The 10,690-nt window shown below is 46.8% G+C and overlaps 1 long non-coding RNA gene across 1 annotated transcript; it reads right to left on the reverse strand.

Moving 5' to 3' along the window:
- Positions 1–2,346: 2,346 nt before the first annotated feature.
- On the reverse strand, positions 2,347–6,125 carry LOC142922455 (uncharacterized). Its single transcript, XR_012940061.1, has 3 exons — positions 5,672–6,125; positions 4,993–5,074; positions 2,347–3,797 (listed from the first exon to the last, which is right to left on the reverse strand). It is a non-coding gene; the product is annotated as an uncharacterized LOC142922455 (long non-coding RNA).
- Between the last annotated feature and the right edge of the window lie 4,565 nt (positions 6,126–10,690).

The raw sequence follows: 10,690 nt of genomic DNA on the forward strand, positions 1-10,690 counted from the left end.
CTGTGACCTGCACGGTTGGCGTTATTTATTTACTTTAAAAAAATGTTCTCTTTAAACATTCGGTGAGCGTGGAGGGAATGGTTTGGGTGGTGGTGTAAGAAATAGCGGTAGTTATTTCGCTCAGCGATGGAAATCTGCGCGAGCACCTTGGCGTTTCCGTGGCAGCATCAAAACCTCACCACTTCGATTTGTCAAAGTGATCCCGGCAGTCTGACTGCGGTTACCATGAAAATGTGGAAACGTGCGCCTCCGATCTGGGACGCAATGACTGCGATGCCGTGGGGAATTCGTGTTTAAAATTTGCAACATCAAACCCCTACTCTCCTCTCTTCCTAGCCCGCCCACCCCCACCTCCACCTCAATTCCTTGACTCGCTATTCCCGTGCAAGCCCCCGCATAGCAAATTCCACCAAGTAGGGCGCTGAATCGCAAAATTGCCACAAATTGAGATGCGCCCCTGCAGGTTACAAAAGCAACAAATATTTATGAATACATGGGAATTATTTACTTGGCCGCTATTTGTCAGTTAAGCGGAGGTTGTTTGAACATACTTCACCACGCTGGTCATTGTGGGTAGGTGAAGAGAAGGGCCTAGCAGCGGTTCAGACATCGAATGCCACCGATTTTAACTATTTTTTTTTTTTACAATATACTAAATATCAGAGCGCTGCACTGCAAATTCTATTGTTTTATTTAACTTCCATATTCTCACAGCTATGCTTCCTGCCTTCAACAACCTGTACTGACCAGTGTGGTGAAGTATGGTCAAACGACCCCACCCACGGCCGACCGAAACATAAAAAAGGTGTGGATTTATTTTCTCGGCTCCGATGCCACCGCCGCCCGAGCGCCCCGTCTGAATGAGCATCTGTGGACTCGTTCCGGCGTCTTCGCCGATCTTGAGCTGTGTGTAGGCGAGCTCTCGGCTCTCTCGTCCATCCACTGCACAAAGATCCCCCCCCCCCCCCGTATAGCCTTAACAGACAGGTGGGACAAGTGCTGTTAGCGAGCAGCACACGCGAGGGGGTGGGTGGCCAGCACCACACCTGGCCGCTTTAGTCTCTTCAGTGCTGATTTATATACAGTGAGGAAAAAAGTATTTGATCCCCTGCTGATTTTGTACGTTTGCCCACTGACAAGGAAATGATCAGTCTAAAATTTGAATGGTAGGTTTATTTGAACAGTGAGAGACAGAATAACAACAACAAAAATCCAGAAAAAACACATGTCAAAAATGTTATAATTTGCATTTTAATGAGGGAAATAATTATTTGACCCCTCTGCAAAACATGACTTAGTACTTGGTGGCAAAATCCTTGTTGGCAATCACAGAGGTCAGACGTTTCTTGTAGTTGGCCACCAGGTTTGCACACATCTCAGGAGGGATTCTGTCCCACTCCTCTTTGCAGATCTTCTCCAAGTCATGAAGGTTTCGAGGCTGACGTTTGGCAACTCGAACCTTCAGCTCCCTCCACAGATTTTCTATGGGATTAAGGTCTGGAGACTGGCTAGGCCACTCCAGAACCTTTGATGTGCTTCTTCTTGAGCCACTCCTTTGTTGCCTTGGCCATGTGTTTTGGGTCCTTGTCATGCTGGAATACCCATCCACGACCCATTTTCAATGCCCTGGCTGAGGGAAGGAGGTTCTCACCCAAGATTTGACGGTACATGGCGCCGTCCATCGTCCCTTTGATGCAGTGAAGTTGTTCTGTCCCCTTAGCAGAAAAACACCCCCAAAGCATGTTCCAACCTCCATGTTTGACGGTGGGGATGGTGTTCTTGGGGTCATAGGCAGCATTCTTCCTCCTCCAAACACGGCGAGTTGAGTTGATGCCAAAGAGCTCTATTTTGGTCTCATCTGACCACAACACTTTCACCCAGTTGTCCTCTGAATCATTCAGATGTTCATTGGCAAACTTCAGACGGGCATGTATATGTGCTTTCTTGAGCAGGGGGACCTTGCGGGCGCTGCAGGATTTCAGTCCTTTACGGCGTAGTGTGTTACCAATTGTTCTCTTGGTGACTATGGTCCCAGCTGCCTTGAGATCATTGACAAGATCCTCCCGTGTAGTTCTGGGCTGATTCCTCACCGTTCTCATGATCATTGTAACTCCACGAAGTATGGTCAAACTAGCCACGCGACTGAAAAGAACGAGAAGGCCTCCATCGTAGCAGTGGATTGACAAAGAGCTTCAAATTATAATTATTACCAATACACTTATATTTATATAACTCCATGTTAATAGACATACGGGTGAACTCTGGTTATCCGTCTCTCATTTGGGGAATGCTGAGTTTATCCACTTCTAATTTGGGGAATGTGGCATTGCAACACCAAGCCCTGAACAGAGACGGCTAATTTATTGTCACGCACAGCGATGTTAGTGTACAAATTACCGTGAAAAAACACGGCGACAGTCAGAGGAACAGTGGCAACACAAGCCAACAATCTTGTCAGAACTATAAAATTGTACATTTACACGCGATAACAAGTGCATGTTCAAAACTTTGTGACGTAGGGGTTGGAATTCAAGCATACTTTCATGGTGACACTGCAACACACATGCTAACAGACTATACAATTGTTTAAAATGCAAACGTAATTGCAATACTCAGGCATGTTTTTTTAACAGTTTGAATGTGTCTCAGGGGAAACATTCAAACTGAGGCCATTCGATATCGCAACGAAATCCACGCAAACATATTACTGGAATTGAGTAAAATTGCCTTTCAATTTCGATTTAAAGCTTTCGTGACTGCAAGGATTCATCTTCTATGGTTCTTTCGGTAAAGTCACGTAGAATGAGAATAAAATAATAAATTAATAAAATATTATTGTGTTATTTTATTTTATCAATTTATTATTTTATTCTCATTCTATGTGACTTTACTGAAAGAACCAAAGAAGATGCCTTAGAATTATTACGTAGAGAACACAATCATCTCCACGCTCGTACTCCAATGTGGGAATCACAGCCTTAGGGCAAAGGTATTGCCTCAGGGATTTTACCACGGGGCCTAGGGGATTTTACCACGGGGTCTAGGGGATTTTACCACGGGGCCTCGGGGATTTTACCGCTGGGCCAAGGGGATTTTACCGCTGGGCCTCGGGGATTTTACCGCTGGGCCAAGGGGATTTTACCGCTGGGCCAAGTGGATTTTACCACGGGGCCTCGGGGATTTTACCACGGGGCCAAGGGGATTTTACCACGGGGCCAAGTGGATTTTACCACGGGGCCTCGGGGATTTTACCACTGGGCCTTAGGGATTTTACCACGGGGCCTCGGGGATTTTACCACGGGGCCTAGGGGATTTTACCACGGGGCCTAGGGGATTTTTTGCGCGGTTTCTGCTCCGATGGCAGCCAATGGTATGGGCCCCCGCTCAGGGTGATCCTACATCACTCCCTGAGGGGGACCCTTCGCCGTCTCTCTCTGGGTTCCAGCGCCGCCATCGTGCCAACCGCGGAGCCTTCAACGGAGCCCCCCCACCACCACCGCCGCCGCCGCCGCCGACCCGGCGAAGATGAAGCCCGCGTTGATCGCCGTGCCCGGGGACTCGGCGCCCGTCAGCGGCGCCGGCTCTTCCGGCGGCGTCCCCAAAGCGTGGGGGCGCTTCCTGGTCGGGTGAGAGGAGACGCCTCTGCAGACGCCGCCATGGGCGTCCGGACTGGCGGCCACCTTGTACTCGCTCGACTGCCACGGGAGTGTAGCGTGACAACCTCCGTCAGCTGGGCGTCCTGGCCCACCCGAGGCCTCCTCCTCCTCCTCTCACGGGAGTCATGGGCTCTCTCGGACCTGTGGGTGGGTGAGTGGGTGAGTGAGTGGGTGAGTGGGTGGGTGAGTGGGTGGGTGAGTGAGTGGGTGAGTGGGTGAGTGGGTGGGTGAGTGAGTGGGTGAGTGAGTGGTTGGGTGAGTGGGTGAGTGAGTGGTGGTTGAGTGGGTGGGTGAGTGAGTGGTTGAGTGGTTGAGTGGGTGAGTGAGTGGGTGAGTGTTTGAGTGAGTGGGTGAGTGGGTGGGTGAGTGGGTGAGTGGGTGAGTGAGTGCGTGGTTGACTGAGTGAGTGAGTGGGTGATTGTGGGTGTGTGGATAAGTGGGTGGGTGATTGGATGAGTGGGTGAGTGGTTGAGTGGGTGGTTGACTGGGTGGGTGTGTGGATGAGTGGGTGGGTGAGTGAGTGGGTGAGTGGTTGAGTGAGTGGGTGAGTGGTTGAGTGAGTGGGTGAGTGAGTGGTTGACTGGGTGAGTAAGTGAGTGAGTGGGTGAGTGAGTGGGTGAGTGGGTGAGTGGGTGGGTGAGTGGGTGAGTGAGTGGGTGGTTGACTGGGTGAGTGAGTGGGTGATTGTGGGTGTGTGGATAAGTGGGTGGGTGAGTGGATGAGTGGGTGAGTGGTTGAGTGGGTGGTTGACTGGGTGAGTGGGTGGGTGTGTGGATGAGTGGGTGGGTGAGTGAGTGGGTGAGTGGTTGAGTGAGTGGGTGAGTGGTTGAGTGAGTGGGTGAGTGAGTGGTTGACTGGGTGAGTAAGTGGGTGAGTGAGTGAGTGGGTGAGTGAGTGGGTGAGTGGTTGAGTGAGTGGGTGAGTGGTTGGGTGAGTGGTTGAGTGGTTGAGTGAGTGAGTGAGTGGTTGACTGGGTGAGTAAGTGGGTGAGAGAGCGAGTGGGTGAGTGGTTGAGTGAGTGGGTGAGTGGTTGAGTGAGTGGGTGAGTGAGTGGGTGAGTGGTTGACTGGGTGAGTAAGTGGGTGAGTGGTTGAGTGAGTGGGTGAGTGGGTGGGTGAGTGAGTGGGTGAGTGAGTGGGTGAGTGGTTGAGTGAGTGGTTGACTGGGTGAGTAAGTGGGTGAGTGGGTGAGTGAGTGGGTGAGTGAGTGGTTGACTGGGTGAGTGAGTGGTTGACTGGGTGAGTGGGTGAGTGCGTGGTTGACTGGGTGAGTAAGTGGGTGAGTGGGTGAGTGAGTGGGTGAGTGAGTGGTTGACTGGGTGAGTGGGTGAGTGAACCAGAGAATCAACCCCCTCCTACGGGGGGAGGGCGTTCCGACGGCGTCTGCAGGCCGCCTCTACCGGTGACTCCACCTGCACACTAGAACATTGGATCATGGTGTAAGTATTTGTACTACAATACTCAACACTGCACCATAGACTCAACACTGCACCATAGACTCAACACTGCACCATAGACTCAACACTGCACCATAGACTCAACACTGCCCATAGACTCAACATTGCACCATAGACTCAACACTGCACCATAGACTCAACACTGCCCATTGACTCAACACTGCACCATAGACTCAACACTGCCCATTGACTCAACACTGCACCATAGACTCAACACTGCACCATAGACTCAACACTGCACCATAGACTCAACACTGCACCATAGACTCAACACTGCACCATAGACTCAACACTGCACCACAGACTCAACACTGCCCATAGACCCAACACTGCACCATAGACTCAACATTGCACCATAGACTCAACACTGCACCACAGACTCAACACTGCCCATAGACCCAACACTGCACCATAGACTCAACACTGCACCATAGACTCAACACTGCACCACAGACTCAACATTGCACCATAAACTCAACACTGCACCATAGACTCGACACTGCCCACAGACTCAAAACTACCCATATGCTCAACATTGCCCATAGACTCAAGACCTCACCTCCGATTGAGTTGTAGTGGTAGTAGTAGTAATTGACGAGTAGTCATAGTGGTAGTAGTATTTTTCGTAGATATAGTGGCAGTAGTAGCAGTGGTAGTTGTAGTCGTAGTAGTACCGGTGCTAATGGTTGTAGTAGTACTGGTAGTAGCGGTAGTAGTACCAGTAGTAGTACTGGTAGTAGTAGTACTGGTAGTAGTACTGGTAGTAGTAGTACTGGTAGTAGTACTAGTAGTACTGGTAGTAGTAGTAGTTGTAGTACTGGTAGTAGTACTGGTAGAAGTAGTAGTACTGGTAGTAGTAGTAGTACCGGTGCTACTGGTTGTAGTAGTACTGGTAGTAGCTGTAGTAGTACCAGTAGTACTGGTAGTAGTAGTACTGGTAGTAGTAGTACTGGTAGTAGTAGCAGTGGTAGTAGTAGACCCGGTGCTACTGGTTGTAGTAGTACTGGTAGTAGCGGTAGTAGTACCAGTAGTAGTACTGGTAGTAGCAGTAGTAGTACCAGGTGTAGTACTGGTAGTAGTACTGGTAGTAGCGGTAGTAGTACCAGTAGTAGTACTGGTAGTAGTACTGGTAGTAGTAGTTGTAGTACTGGTAGTAGTAGTACTGGTAGTAGTACTGGTAGTAGTAGCAGTGGTAGTAGTAGTACCGGTGCTACTGGTTGTAGTAGTACTGGTAGTAGCGGTAGTAGTACCAGTAGTACCAGTACTGGTAGCAGTAGTACTGGTAGTGGTAATAGTGGTAATAGTATTAGTAGTACTGGTAGTAGTACTGGTAGTAGTAGTACTGGTAGTAGTAGTACCGGTGCTACTGGTTGTAGTAGTACTGGTAGTAGCGGTAGTAGTACCAGTAGTAGTACTGGTAGTAGTACTGGTAGTAGTAGTACTGGTAGTAGTACTGGTAGTAGTAGCAGTGGTAGTAGTAGTACCGGTGCTACTGGTTGTAGTAGTACTGGTAGTAGCGGTAGTAGTACCAGTAGTACCAGTACTGGTAGCAGCAGTACTGGTAGTGGTAATAGTGGTAGTAGTATTAGTAGTACTGGTAGTAGTACTGGTAGTAGTAGTACTGGTAGTAGTAGTACCGGTGCTACTGGTTGTAGTAGTACTGGTAGTAGCGGTAGTAGTACTGGTAGTAGTACTGGTAGTAGTAGCAGTAGTACTGGTAGTAGAAGTACTGGTAGTAGTACTGGTAGTAGTACTGGTAGTAGTAGCAGTGGTAGTAGTAGTACCGGTGCTACTGGTTGTAGTAGTACTGGTAGTAGCGGTAGTAGTACCAGTAGTACCAGTACTGGTAGCAGTAGTACTGGTAGTGGTAATAGTGGTAGTAGTAGTTGTAGTACTGGTAGTAGTACTGGTAGTAGTAGTACTGGTAGTAGTAGTACTGGTAGTAATACTGGTAGTGGTAGTACAGTAGTAGTACTAGTTGTCGTAGGCCTTGTAGTAGTACCGCTAGTACTAATACCACAACTAGTAGTATTAGTGGTACTACTACTAGTACTACTAGTAGTAGTACCAGTACTAGTAGCACTGGTACTACTACTACTCGTGGTAGTAGTAGTACCAGTACTAGTAGTACTGGTACTACTACTACTCGTGGTACGAGTAGTAGTAGTACCGCTAGTACTAATACAACTAGTAGTATTAGTGGTACTACTACTACTACCAGTACTAGTAGTACTGGTACTAGTAGTACTGGTACTAGTAGCCGCATCTTCACTGCCCTACTGGAGGTGATCAGTCTGCAGCTGGAGACGTCAACGTGGGCACAGGAGCAGCGCCGCCATTGTGGATCGCGAATCGTGGTTTTTATCGTCGATTCCTTCTTGTCAAGTCGATCCGGAAAAGTGCCGCAGACATTAAACGTCGATTCTTTGGCTGGAGAATCGTTTGGTAAAAGATTCCTTCGACAAGCGATTCCTTAGTTCACGTGACACGCACACCCCCTGATTGGCTCACATCGCCTCCCTCTTCAAAGCCCCCTCAGCACGAGACAGCCCCTCCCCCCCACCCATAGCAGAGTGTATAGTAGTGTATAGTGGTGTAGTGTATAGTGTAGTGTATAGTAGTGTATATTACTATAGTGTATAGTAGTGTAGTGTATAGTAGTGTATAGTGGTGTAGTGTATAGTGTAGTGTATATTACTATAATGTATAGTCATGTATAGTAGTGTATAGTGTAGTGTATAGTGGTGAAGTGTATAGTAGTGTATAGTGGTGTAGTGTATAGTAGTGTATAGTGATGTATAGTGGTGTAGTGTATAGTGTAGTGTATAGTAGTGTATAGTGTAGTGTATAGTGGTCTAGTGTATAGCAGCATATAGTGTAGTGCATAGTAGTGTATATTACTATAGTGTATAGTCATGTATAGTAGTGTATAGTGTAGTGTATAGTGGCGTAGTGTATAGTGTGCATAGTGGTGTATAGTGGTGTTGTGTATAGAAGTGTATAGTAGTGTATATTACTATAGTGTATAGTGATGTATAGTGGTGTAGTGTAGTGTAATGTATAGCAGTGTATATTACTATAGTGTATAGTGATGTATAGTGGTGTAGTGTATAGTAGTGTATAGTGTAGTGTATAGTAGTGTATAGTGTAGTGTATAGTGGTCTAGTGTATAGCAGCATATAGTGTAGTGCATAGTAGTGTATATTACTATAGTGTATAGTCATGTATAGTAGTGTATAGTGTAGTGTATAGTGGCGTAGTGTATAGTGTGCATAGTGGTGTATAGTGGTGTTGTGTATAGAAGTGTATAGTAGTGTATATTACTATAGTGTATAGTGATGTATAGTGGTGTAGTGTATAGTGTAGTGTATAGCAGTGTATATTGCTATAGTGTATAGTGATGTATAGTGGTGTAGTGTATAGTGGTGTATGGTAGTGTAGTATACAGTATTGTGTGTAGTGTGTAGTAGTGTAGCCTATATTACTGTGGTGTATAGCTGGGTATAGTGTAGTGTATAGTAGTGTATATTACTAGTGTATAGTGATGTATAGTAGTGTAGTGTATATTGGTGTATGGTAGTGTAGTGTACAGTATTGTGTGTAGTGTATAGTGCAGTGTATAGTAGTGTAGCCTATATTACTGTGTATAGCAGCGTATAGTGTAGTGTATATCAAGGTATATTCCTATAGTGTATAGTGATGTATAGTAGTGTATAGTGCAGTGTAGTGTATAGTAGTGTATAGTGCAGTGTATAGTGTAGTGTATAGTAGTGTAGCCTATATTACTGTGGTGTATAGCAGCGTATAGTGTAGTGTATAGCAGTGTATATTACTATAGTGTATAGTGATGTATAGTAGTGTATAGTGTAGTGTATAGTAGGGTAGCCTATATTACTGTGGTGTATAGCCGCGTATAGTGTAGTGTATAGTAGTGAATATTACCATAGTGACCAGTGGTTCTTAACCTGGGTTCAATCGAACCCCAGGGGTTCGGTGAGTCGATCTCAGGGGTTCGGCAGAGCCCCCGCCACGGAGGTCCGGACACACTTGAATTATTGTGTAAATTTGTGATGACACACACGGCCCGCTTGGCCATCACTGGCTGCAGATGATCATGCTACACTGCTTGGCCAATCAGCGCTGCGGGGAATTTAGTGCGTACTCAGTAGTCAACGTGTGACTGTTGTTGTCGTACGTCGTATGATTTCTTTAATATTTTATCCATACTATGTCGGGCAAAAGAAGAAAGTGGTCGGACGAATATGTACAACATGGATTCTCATGTATCACGGAACGTGATGGGAGTGAGCGTCCTATCTGCATGATTTGCAACGCCAAGTTGAGCAACTCTAGTCTTGCACCGGCAAAACTAAAGGAACACTTCTTGAAGCTGCATGGAGACGGGGAATACAAGAACACAACACTTGCTGAATTCAGGGTGAAGAGAGCCAGATTCGATGAAAGGGCCACTCTGCCTGCTCTTGGATTTGTACCTGTTAACAAACCGATCCTGACAGCATCGTACGAAGTTGCTTACCTGATCGCAAAGCAGGGCAAGCCACACACCATTGGTGAAACACTTGTGAAACCAGCTGCATTAAAGATGGCGAATCTGATACTCGGAACAGCGGCCGAAGGTAAATTATCCCAAATTCCCCTTTCAAATGACACCGTCAGTGACAGAATAGAAGACATGAGTAAAGACATCTTGGCTCAAGTAGTCGCGGATCTTATTTCAAGCCCGGCAAAATTCAGCCTTCAACTCGACGAAACCACAGACGTTTCTGATCTAAGCCAGCTTGCTGTTTTTGTACGCTATGTGAAAGACGACATGATAAAAGAAGAGTTTTTATTTTGTAAGCCTCTTACAACAACAACGAAGGCAGCCGATGTGAAGAAGCTTGTGGATGACTTCTTCAGAGACAACAATCTTTCATGGGATATGGTTTCTGCAGTTTGTACGGACGGAGCTCCAGTCATGCTGGGAAGAAAGTCTGGTTTTGGTGTGCTAGTAAAGGCCGATGCACCACACATCATTGTGACGCATTGTATTCTGCACAGGCATGCGTTGGCAACACAAACCTTACCTCCAAAAATGGCAGAAGTATTAAAAACTGTGGTGGAATGTGTGAACTATGTGCGAAAAAGTGCTCTGAGGCACCGCATCTTCAGTGAGCTGTGTAAAGAAATGGGCTCTGAATTTGAGGTACTTCTGCTCCATTCTAATATTCGGTGGTTATCCCGGGGACAGGTGCTGAATCGTGTTTTTGCCATGCGTGTGGAATTAGCCCTGTTTTTGCAAGAGCACCAACACTGCCATGCAGATTGCTTCAAAAATCCTGAGTTCATTCTCATTTTAGCGTACATGGCTGATATATTCGCAGCTCTCAATCATCTCAATCAGCAGATGCAGGGTGGTGGATTCAATATCATGGAAGCGGAAGAACACCTGAAGGCTTTTCAAAAAAAGCTACCGTTATGGAAACGACGAACAGAGAACAATAACTTCGGAAACTTCCCGCTTCTGGACGACTGTGCAAGTAAGATCGAAGATGTGTCTGGAATCGGAGATATTTCT

Source organism: Petromyzon marinus, unplaced genomic scaffold (assembly GCF_048934315.1).
Source record: "Petromyzon marinus isolate PM22_M1 ecotype Great Lakes invasive population unplaced genomic scaffold, UKy_Petmar_22M1.pri1.0 PM_G_Scaffold_97, whole genome shotgun sequence".
Lineage (NCBI taxonomy): Eukaryota > Metazoa > Chordata > Hyperoartia > Petromyzontiformes > Petromyzontidae > Petromyzon > Petromyzon marinus.